Raw genomic sequence first — 12476 nt, 5'->3', positions numbered from 1 at the left:
CTGAAAAAGCAAATGCGCCACTGGAATCAATGAAGTCGCCCCGGAGCGCCAATTAATTTTTATTGTTGTATTTATTTTATTTTTATCGTTGTTTTAACACATTGTAATAATTTTATCAATAATTATACTTTACTTGTATGACTGAGTACCTGGATTTTGTTTAACTGTGACAATGTAGGTAAGCTAATCTGAAAACCGGTGAATAGACTAGGTCGATTTGGTCATTTAGCAGGTTACATCCGTAATGCTTATGTTTATAAATTTTCAAAAATTCCAAATAATTTCCAACCCTTGCTTGCATTGTGCAAAAATTTGAGAAATTTCGGCCACATTGTCCCACATAAACACTGTTACAGTCCGAACACTTAAGCTTATAAACTCTAGATTACTCCATCTTGTCCCTTTTGTCTTTGGCATTGAAAAGGAAATCAGATAACCTGGTAGATGTCCTGAATGCCATTTCCTCATTGTTTTTTTCCGAAAAATCTCGGACTTATTATATGTGATGGTCAGGTCTAAGAAAACAATCTGTTTCTCTATCTCTGTTTCGAATGTAAACGTATGTTTCTATTAGGATTATTCGTAAATGTCATGAATTGGTTCAGCTGTCTTGTAGTAGGTACCTCTGAAATAGCCGAAAATATCGTCTATATATCTGTATCAAAAATGAATGTGTTTTTATCCAGGTCGGAATTTACTATAGTGGTATCCAAGCTGTTCATAAAAAGGTCTGCTAAAAGTGGACTAAGGGGTGAGCTCAAAAGTAAACTTGAATCCTGTTCAAAACATTTGTTATTGAACTGTAAGTAATACTGATTTAGGCATATATATCGAGAGCTGTCGAAATTTCAAAGGAAGTGAGATGGTCTACTCTGGCTTGAAAATGAAAGACTTACATTCGTTTGAACGGTATGTTGGAGAACATACTCTTTACATCGAATGAAACTAAAATTGAATTATGTGGCGTGGTTTGGTTCCTTATGTTCTTCACTAAAGTCAGTGAATTTTGGAAACTTTGAGGTGGGACGATATTGTTAATATTTCTGAACAACTTGTTGAGCCGTATTCCTAGTTCTCTTACCGGACTATCCATACAGCGCGGCCAACGAAAACATGACCCTTTCATGTAAGTCAGAAAAGGACTTGTAATCGAAAATTTTAAAAAAAACTTCAATTTTTATTTCTAGGGGGACTGATTCTGATACGGAAATCATTCCCAACACTTCACCACCTGTAATCAGAAACTATTCTTTATTTTTTCAGTGGTATGGCGGGTCGAGTGATACATCATTTGGAAGGTCTTTTATCTCTTTATTACTTTTGTATTTTTTTTTTGAAATTGGTTCATTCGTTATTGACAAATTAAATATTGAACGTTTTATTAAAAAAAAAAAGAAAATTTGCTGTCGCTCATTTTATTGAGAAAATCAACGAAAGTAATATCAATTGCAACACAATCAACGGATAAAGTGTTCAAAATGACCTTCATCTAGTTCCATACAATAATACAGTCTACTTTCGAAAGCGTTCCTTACATTATTGAAGATGTCCGGAGTCAGAAATCGGCATTCCGGAAGAATTCTCTGTCGCAGGTTTTCTAGATTTCATATTCAATTAGTAGTAAACGTTTCTGCACTGGTAGTTTTCGTTGAATCTAGTTGTCTCAGAACAAAAAGTAGATAATTGGCCACTGTCACTTCTTCACGAATTATCATTCAGTAATCCTTGTTCACTGTGTTCCAACATAGTTTATTCTACTGAAAGAATATACATTGTTGCAATCTATTATGGAAATAATGATAATAATAATAATAATTATTCACCATTTTTTATACACTTGGATATATAAAAGTAAGTTAGTTGTACTGCAAGCTAGTAAAGATGAAAAGAGGAGAGATTGAGCACAGATTTTTCCTCTATATATATATATATATATATATATATATATATATATATATATATATATATATATATATACATAACACATATACACCTACACATATACACACATATACAACAAATTAAGTGAACACTCTACACCATAATTTAATCTGAAATAAAATTACGTCCACTGTGGATTTTATTGTTTGTGAGACTGTCAATTAAAAAATATTGGTAACTGTAATAGCATCTTTCTGAAAGCTTACTTTCAACACCATCATGAAATATTTTGTCACTTGTGATTTTTTTACCTAACTACATTTGGCAGCTTATTGAAGCACCTAATGGCATTATGTAATGAATGTGCTAAAGCTGCTTCAAAAATTTATAATACGAATCATCCAGACCACAACGTGATCCATCAATACGTTGAACAGTTATTGGATAAGTTTCGAACTTCAGGTTCTGTTCACATTAGAAAACATGAAGTATCCCGTCCTGTCAGAAATGACGGAGTTGAAGTTGCAGTTTTAGGACATGTACAAATGAATAATCGACAATCTATCAGACAAGTAACTAGAGCATCTGGTGTATCAACTACTTGTGTCTTTCGGATTTTGAAAGCCTACAAATTCCATCCTCTCAAAATAAGGCTAGTTCAGGAATTAAACGAAGATGATCCTGAGGAAGATGATGTGAGGTGCTCAGCGAGACATTGACCAATAACCCAAACCTAATATACAATACATGTTTTTTAGATCAAAGTCCTTTAATGTTGAATGGTGAAGTGAATAGACATAATTGTCGTTACTGGAGCGATATGATGGAAACACATTCACAAACCTCACAAAAATCAAATGTCTGGGCCGGCATTCTTGTTAATCATATTGTTGGATCATTCTTCATTGAAGGTAATCTCAGTGGAGACACATACTCAAATCTATTACAAGACTGTGTAGATCCTGTGATCACACAAATTTTAGAAAATGATTACAATTTAGTAGAAAACGAAAAAAAGATTCCAGCAGGATGGTGCACCCCCACATGTTGATGTTCAAGTGAGATGTTTTTGGACGAACGTTTTTCAATGCGTTGAATCGCCAGAAGGGTCCAGTGGAGTAGCCAGCTAGATCACCTGATCTCACACAAATGGGCTTCTTTCTGTGTGGACACCTGGAGTCAAAAGTGTACTCTACTAAACCTGCAAATCTAAAAGACTGAGGCAGAGAATGGAATGGAAATGGAATGGCGATTGCTGCTGACTTCGGACATCTTGAATAATGTACGGAACGCTTTCGAGAGTAGACTGTGTCATTGTATGAAACTAAGTGGAGGTCCTTTGAATTTATCTGTTGATTCTGTTTCCACTGATATTATTTGTTGTTGATTTCCTCATTAAAATGAACGTACAGCAAATTTTCTGTTTTTTCTTAAATAAAACGTTCAACATTCAATTACTCAATAACGAATTATTCCAATTTCGAAAAAAATTACAAAATTATTAGAGGGACGAAAGACGTTTCAAATGATGTATCACTTATAATTTTAATTTGACGTTGAAAATAGGGTTCCGAGCGGCTGTTACGGCATGCGCGCGCTGCCGCCAAAGAGAGTTCATCAAAACAAATAATTTTTTCAAAAATATTGAATTTCTCTATTTGTTTAAAACAATGTAACAAACAAATTACGTAAAAAATTAATATCCTATGCTAATTACTGCCATTGTTTAATGTGAAAACAGACGTAGTTAAATATCAATTGGAAAAAAATGTTTATCAACAATTTTCAGATATTTCATTCAGCAATAGTTATAAAAAATCATAATTAACAAATTAATAAATTTTTATGACTTTTTATGACCTTTTTATCAAAAGGGCTCCACGAAGTTTCAAATTTATAGGCCAATTATTTATACCTTTCATCCCATTATTTATGCCAACAAAGATTGGGAAAAAATTCGTTAGTTAACAATCGAATAACTTTTTGAAAAATGGTGATGAAACTTTTTTTTCTACGGGATTCGATTCATTCAAGTGTTAAGAAGATACTAGATTTTTTCAAAAATGACATATTATGTTATAAAAAAAATATTTCATTTGATAAACTCTCTTTTGCGGCAGCGCGCGCATGCCGTAACAACCGCGGGGAACCCTATTTTCAACGTCAAATTAAAATTATAAATAATGGAGATAGAGTTTCGGGAATCGGGATTTTTTTATCGGAAATTTCCTCCTCTTTAATGAGCTTTTTTTAAATTGCTTAAATAATAATATTGTTTGAGTTATTAACGAAAAACTAAATACCATTTTTTTTTAATAATATTTTGTTAATAACAACTGGAAATTTTTACCTGCACCAAAATCCTTCAAAAACATTTTTCTAGAGGTGATTCCGAATCGAATGAGCTATCGCTCATATTTTTAGGACCTTTATCTCTATTTTTCATGTTTTTGAACTTGTTGATTAGACTATAAAAAAACTTGCAGTCACACAATGTTTTCATTCACTAAATGAATTCGAGTCGTATTCATCTGAACTCTAAGTTGAGGTAAAGATGTTGTTATAACTGTAATTGATATTGTTTGTGTACTTTATGTATTTTACTTGAGTTGGTACTTATGTACCACTCTCAGTACTTGGAACGGCATGTCCGATCTTGTGTATACACTAGTTTAAGGGACCAATAAACATTTATTTATGAATTTATCTATTTATTTGTATATGGGGCGTTCCAACAAAAATTTGACCTCCCCTGTGAGTCAGAAACGGACTTGTAATGGAAATTTTCAAAGAACACGTCAACATTTATTTCTAGGGTGACTAATTCTGATATTCACCTCATCAGAATTAGTCACCTAGGGTGACTAATTCTGATATGGAAATCATACCCGAAACTTCACCCCCCTGTGGTCACTACCCCTATTTTTTCAATAGCATGAGGGATCGAGTGATACATCATTTGAAAGGTCTTTTGTCCCTTCATTATTTCTGTAATTTTTTTCGAAATTGGTTCATTCGTTATTGGGATATTAAATGTTAAACGATTTATTTAGGAAAAAACAGAAAATTCGCACTCGCTCATCTTATTGAGGAAATCGACAAAACTAAAATCAATGGCAACACAATCAATGCATAAAGTGTTCAAGATGACCTCCATCAACGAGTTTCATCTCCTAGTTCCATACAATAATACAGTCTACTTTCGAAAGCGTTCCTTACACTATTGAAGAAGTCCGGAGTAAGAAATCGACATTCCCGAACAATTCTCTGTTGAATCTAGTTGTCGCAGAACAAAAAGCAGACAGTTGGCCACTGTCACTTCTTCACGAATTGATATTCAGTCATCCTTGTTCACTGTGTTCCAGCATGGTTTATTCTACTGAACAAAGAATAGGAACTGTTGCAACCTATTATCGAAATAATTAATATGCTAAAGCTGCTGCAAGAATTTATATTACGAATCATCCAGACCACAACGTGAGCCATCAATAGGTTAAACAGTTAATGGATAAGTTTCGAACTTCAGGTTCTGTTCACAACAGAGAACATGAAGTAGCCCGTCCTGTCAGAAATGACGGAGTTGAAGTTGCAGGTTTAGGAAGTGTACAAATGGATAATCGGATAATCGGCAATCTATCAGATAAGTAGCTAGAGCGTCTGGTATATCAGCTCTAGTATTTTTCGGATTTTGAAAGCATATGAATTCCATCCATCCAAAATAAAGCTAGTTCAGGAATTGAACGAAGATGATCCTGATCGCCGACTTCAGTTTTATGAGGTGTTCAGCGAGAAATTGACCAATAACCCAAACCTATTATACGATACATGTTTTCCAGACGAATGTTCTTTCATGTTGAATGGTGAAGTGAACCTCAGTTGGTGATGAAAACATATTCACAAACTCCAAAAATATTGAATGTCTGGGCCGGCATTCTTGGTAATCATATTGTTGGACCATTCTTCATTGAAGGTAATCTCGAAGAAGACACATAATTAAATCAATTACAAGACTGTGTAGATCCTATGATTACACAAATTTTGGAAAATGATGACAATTCAGTGAAAAATTGAATAACATTCCAGCAGAATGATGCACACCCTTATTTTGATGTTCGTTGATGAACGTTTTTCAATGCGTTGGATAGGGAGAAGGGGTCCAGTGGAGTGGTCAGCAATATCACCTAATCTCACACCGATGGACTTCTTTCTGTGGGGACAACTGAAGTCGGAAGTGTACTCTACTAAGGCTAGAAATCTAGAAGACCTGCGACAGATAATTATTCGGGAATGCCGATTGCTGACTCCGGACGTCTTGAATAATGTACGGAACGCTTTTGAGAGTAGACTGTATTATTGTATGGAATTAGGTAAAGGTCATTTTGAACAATTCATCCGTTGATTTTGTTTCTACTGATATAACTTGTTGTTGATTTCCCCATTAAAATATACTACATCAAATTTTCTGTTTTGTCCTAACATCACAGCACATAACTGTCTTGTTTAACATTCAATTTCTCAATAAAGAATGAACCGATTTTTTTTAAATCACAGAAATGATAGAGAAACGAAAGATCTTTCAAATGATGTATCACTCGACCCCTCATGCCATTGAAATAATAAGGGGGTAGTTGCTGACCGCAGGGGGGTGAAGTTTTGGGTATGATTTCCATATCAGAATTAGCCCCCCTAGAAATAAAAATTGACGTACTCTTTGAAATTTTCGATTACACGTCCGTTTCTGACTTACAGGGGGGTCTAGTTTTTGTTGGAACGAGAACGCCCTGTATATCACCTTTGTTGAAATTGAAAATTACTCTAGGATATATTTTCACAGTTTGCTGAACGTTTGATTTTTTTTTTCATTTGCGCTAATAATGAAAAAAGTCACTTCTTTTTAAGTATACTTTGCGATTTTTAAAAATTGTCATATTATATTTACTATTAGTCTGTAGCTCCACAAAAATTATCAATTTTCTGTTCATATCTACATCGACTATTCTATATTTCAGAGACAAAGTTTGCTTGCAAGTATTTTTGCACATCAAATGATAAACCATCGTGGAAAGTCTTGCATAAATAATTGAAAGATTTCCAAAGGAATGTGTCAATGAATTTTTGAAATAATTGAGTATTTTATGGGTATTTTAATAAACTCATACACATATTCGTTTGTTAAAAAGTATATTAAAAACTACAAATACGTCAAAAAACATCAATGATCCTAAAAACACATTTTTGACGCAATAACGCAATCAATTAGTGTTTTGGATACCAACTATCGAAGGGTTGAACTCGTTCTGCTGCTGTATCTATTCTTGAAGAAAACCTGGAATCTTCGAACTTCCTTCGTTTTTTCGGTGGAGAACAGTTATCATCAAAATGATTATGAACATAATAACTTCGAGAGGAACCGTTGTTAACCACAAGGCTGTTTTTCTTATAGTGCCTTCTACCATAATCCTTATAGCGCCGTGAGTCACTGTATTTGAAACGTCTTGGCCTTTGGTCACAGCTTTTGAAAAATGATGGCTTTGAATCACAAAGGTTGGTATATTTAGGCCTTGGATCACTTAGGCTGGAATATTTGAGCTTTGGACACGGATTGATTGTAGTTTTAGAAACTTCTTGTGGTTCGTCTACTGCGGAGGAATTTGTTGCTCTTCTTCTCGACTCTCTTCTTTTCATAATTCTTTCGGCTTTGGATATGAGACGTTCTGCCGTTGTAGCCACCAATTCTTCTTCCATAGCCGGACACATTTCTTTAATAAGATCTATCGTATACTGTGTTATATCAACACTGTCAGCACTATCTTCTCTACTCATCTTGTCAATGATTGTCACTCACTAGCAGAATCTATTATATATTTATATATATATAAATATATATATATGTTAACTCGAAGATTCTCACGGATAAAGTATGATGAGCTGTTTTCTCGGGTTTCGCTCCGTGTTCTATGTATTTTCTCCCCATAAGGATTATTTTCACAACGTTTCGGCAAAGTCTCATTTGCCATCTTCTGGTGATGTCTGGTTTTTTCAACTAGTTTTCTAGTTGAAAAAACCAGACATCACCAGAAGATGGCAAATGAGACTTTGCCGAAACGTTGTGAAAATAATCCTTATGGAGAGAAAATACATAGAACACGGAGCGAAACCCGAGAAAACAGCTCATCATATATATATATATATATATATATATATATATATATATATATATATATATATATATATATATATATTGTATATTTCACTTAGTTTTCAATGCACATTGGTTTATGATATACATTTGAATACTTTTATATTTCAATTGTAATCAATTACCTACTTCAATGAAACGGATTATCAAAGAAGCATAATATATTTCAGGAGTGATATAGTATAAATGTCAAAATGAATACAAAAGAAAATGATATTGTTGATATTGAGCAGTACACAAGAGATCTGATAAAGCAGATTTGTCCTGTCACGGGTGAATATACATCGTTTTATTACCAAGGCACACAAACTGTTGAGGAAAGGGATGCGTGGAATAAGAATCAGATATCATTCACATGAGTTCTACTTTGAACAAATGTTTGAAATACAAACTGAGTAGAGAAAAGTATCTTCTGTATAATTCAGTGTTCATATAGAAGTATTTGTTTCGAAAGAATTATTTTCTTTCGTGTAATTCAATGTTTATATGAAAGTAGCTGTTTCAGGAATACTTTCTTTCAGTTTGTATTTGAAAGTTACTTCTTTGCATGATCTACACATCCATGTATAGAGTTACTTATTTTCAAATTTGATTACTTCCTTCCTTTCTTTGGAAGATTCTCTCATCCCTTTTTTTTGTATCAGATGGAATAGTAGAAAGCCAAAAACTTTCTTTCCCAAAAAATTAATTACTCCTAAAAATATAACCCCTTTAATTCAAACTTTTATATATTATTGGGTTGGTTGTATCAAATCGAAACTTCAGTATAAAATACATATTTCTTAGTTTTGGGTTACCTAGTTTGCTAATTATGAAGTGTGTCAATCGGATGAAATTCTAATGTTTTTTGTTATCCATGACAGAATGTGAGAATAAATAAATTTGCTATTTATAGTAGATTATTTGAAACATATGAATGAAAAGAAGGCTCCAAGAGAGGATATTTGAATATACATTTGATACTTTGGTTTTGGAGAGATTTCAGTTAAAGTAATTTTTTTCCTACAGATACATACTAGCCAAATCATAAACTTGATGTGGTTCAACAACTACTTTCCTCCGTGGATTACCAGTGGAACTTCGATTGTTTTGTCATTTTATATAATTACTTGTGAGGCAAAGTGAGGTAAAATTCAATTTCATCAAATTAATTTCATAAAAAAAGTGTGCATATTAATGACACCACTATATGTGGTCTAAATGACACCACCATATGTGGTCTATAACACCACCATATGTGGTGTATAACAATTTATTTTATGATTTTCGTTATAAGTTCATTCCTTCAATGTTACATAATAAATACTAGAAAAACATACCTTTTTTCGTCAATTGAAAATCGAAAAAAATTAACGCCGACATCACCCTGCAAATTACAGCTCGACACTTGTTCATTTTGAAACTAGACACGAATTTTTCACAAATACAAAACCGCCACTTACAACAACTCACTCTGTAATAATATTCCACGCCTCAACTTGGCTCGCTTGGTAAACGCATCAGATTCAGTCGATTGCGCTTTAGGTCGGCTGAACATAAAATTCGAGGTAAGGAATCTTGACCCAAATATGCGGAGAGTGAACTTACTTGTTGTTTCTTCTATACGGTGCTATGGCCCAAAAAACTAATTGATTGCGTAAATGTTTATTCAATGAATATTCGTAGTTTTCAATATACTTTTTGTATACATGGACATGATAGTTTTATGATTTAAAAAAAAAAATATGACCTTCAACGTGGGAGTTTATCAAATTATCCATTCAAACACCCAATTATTTCAATAGCTGGTACATTTTTTGAAATTCTTCAATACATTTAGCAAGACTTTCTCTGTTTATTTGTCATATGTGGAGTAGAAATACTTGCAAGCGAAAATTGTCTCCAACATATAGAATAGTCAATGCAGATATGATCAAAGAAGTTGATGATTGTTTTGCAGCTACATACTATAGCGTAGTGAATATAATCTGATTCTGTAAACTATTTTCAATCTGGATGAAGTGAATTGTTTCATTATGAACGCAAATGAAAAATTTAAATTGAAAGTTCAGCAAACCGTAAACGTTTGAGAAAATCAATCAAGACATTACAGTAATTTTTAACTTGAACAAAAGTGAAAGTTCAAACTTCCTATTTTAACATTATAAAGTAGTTATCACCCACAATAAAAATCACACCTTTTGACTGGCACAGAAAAATGATCCGCCTAGTATGTTCGACCTTTTTTCAAATACAAGAGTAGATACACTTCACTGTTGAAGTTGAAGTTGAAAAAATACTACTTTCTGTCAATATTTTCGAGCTGAATGTGGTGAAAAATGGCATTTGAAAAATCAGTTAAACCAGTTAATTGGTGAAAATTTCAGATTTTGAATTTTTATTCAATAACTGAGCAAACATCGTCTATTGTTTCTCACATCAACTTTCAGTTGACACGTCAAGAAAAGTACTTTGACCACACCACTGAAGATGACTACCGCAGTTGCAGCCGAAACGTTTGGAGATTATAACCAAAGAAGACAACGGCAAAATTCGGAAACCATCCAAAACAATTTTGTTTGCCTTGTTAATATGACGATATATTTCTGAAGATAGTGTAGATTCATCCATAGTGGGACAAAACTGCTTAATAAAATATCTCGTGTACTGCTCAATATCATCAACATCATTTTCTTCTGTACTCATCTTGACGTTGATATCTCATCAATTCTAAAATATGGTATGCTTCTTTGAGTATCTGTTTCACTGAAGTTGGCAGAATTGAATGTATATTAGGAACCAATGTGTATTGGAAATCCAATTTGATAACTGCAGACAGTACATTATGTTAAAATCTTTAAAACTTTAAAGTTAAAAATATAGGAAATATTTCAAAGTCTGATCACTGTAAACGCGATCCAATTCAACAGGTATTCATTCAGAATTGATGGAGTTAACAAAAAACCTAACATACATAAAAATTTATCAGGCATTGAAAACAAGAAACGGGTAAAAATCTCAGATAAATGAACTGTATCCTACACTGAGCAAAATAAATCATGTCCATGAATTCAAAATAAGCTGCAAAGGTAGTTCCCACCACAGCCGTACAGCTGAAAAAAAATATGGCAGAAATGTATGTGAAAACATTTATTTTCATTGGAATGTGCTACATACAGTGTGATACACTTAAGAAGTATTTTAGTCCAATTGATTTTCAATTGATAGTTCTAAATAAGAAACTACGAAAATGATAAATTCATTAAAACGTCTGTGTTGAGTAGAAGTGCATATTATGTTCATTTACCATACCATCACTTTCAGATGTGTACTCGTCAGAAAACAAAACATATTCCAAAATTTTCGGTTATCATATCCGTTTCATAGAATTATTGACGTAATTCAATTCGGTATGGATGAACTCCATTTTTGATCAACATTATGTTCACGTCTATTGAAAACACTTTCCCAACACCAGAACAGAATCACGGTTTCTCGACGCGCTAACGAAGTTAACGTCCTCAGGAGATCATTATGAGTGAATTTCACTTCTATGTTAGTGTTTTATATGCTAGTGGCCTAACTACCACCTGTTAGTAATACCTAACTACTGCCGGTTAATATTACCTAACTCCAACTCTTATTGTTCCTATGCTAAACTACCTGGTTCTCAATACCTCTTATTTGTTATGTATTTTCTCTATGTTAGTGACTATCCCATACATTTATCCCCTACCTGTACCACTTTCAGGTATAGCTCTCTGAGATCTCTCATCATTGCCCCAACAAAAAAGGGAGGGACTACGATTTCTTGTCCATAGACCGCTCTCAGGGAAGTGGCCGAAAGTAACGGGTATCCGTCAAACATAGTGGATAAATTAATCAGGGAGCATCTTCGTAATGGCTCGACTTTTCGAAAAGAGGAACATTCAAAATTCATTGTGCTTCCATATGAACCCAAATACTCCAATGGGTTGGTCTGAACATTCAAAGTACTTAATAAAAGAGTGACATTCAAAACTGCACGTACACTTCAACAAATGTTGGGCAGTCCGGAAGACAAGACGTTGGTGAAAGAAAAGTCTGGAATTCACGAAATAAGCTGCGATTGTGGTAAGATATATATTGGTCAAACCCAACGGACTATATTAGGACCTACAAATAACATGTTTTGCTGCATATTTGGTTTGGGATTGGTTGATATATGAACAGGTGAACCGAAATGGACTAAATGGGCTCTGCAAACTAAGTGAATTTTACAGTAATAAATCGATATTCCGAGTGAAAAGTTTCTATCAACTATCAATCTATACGTGAAATAGAAGGTATCATCAATGAATACTTGTTAAAACGAAAATTCAGTTTTCGAAAAATAAATAACGGCTGATTAGCTCATCTATAAGGCTCACATTTGCTT

General features: G+C 33.5%; 1 long non-coding RNA gene across 1 annotated transcript; it reads right to left on the bottom strand.

Moving 5' to 3' along the window:
* Positions 1-7043: 7043 nt before the first annotated feature.
* On the bottom strand, positions 7044-11008 carry LOC141487317 (uncharacterized). Its single transcript, XR_012468325.1, has 2 exons — positions 10902-11008; positions 7044-7735 (listed from the first exon to the last, which is right to left on the bottom strand). It is a non-coding gene; the product is annotated as an uncharacterized lncRNA (long non-coding RNA).
* Between the last annotated feature and the right edge of the window lie 1468 nt (positions 11009-12476).

This window comes from Leptinotarsa decemlineata, unplaced genomic scaffold, assembly GCF_025532065.1.
Source record: "Leptinotarsa decemlineata unplaced genomic scaffold, Ldec_3_MD MMD2_tig00078422_RagTag_RagTag, whole genome shotgun sequence".
Taxonomy (NCBI): domain Eukaryota; kingdom Metazoa; phylum Arthropoda; class Insecta; order Coleoptera; family Chrysomelidae; genus Leptinotarsa; species Leptinotarsa decemlineata.
This window is presented reverse-complemented; position numbering and strand designations above follow the sequence as displayed.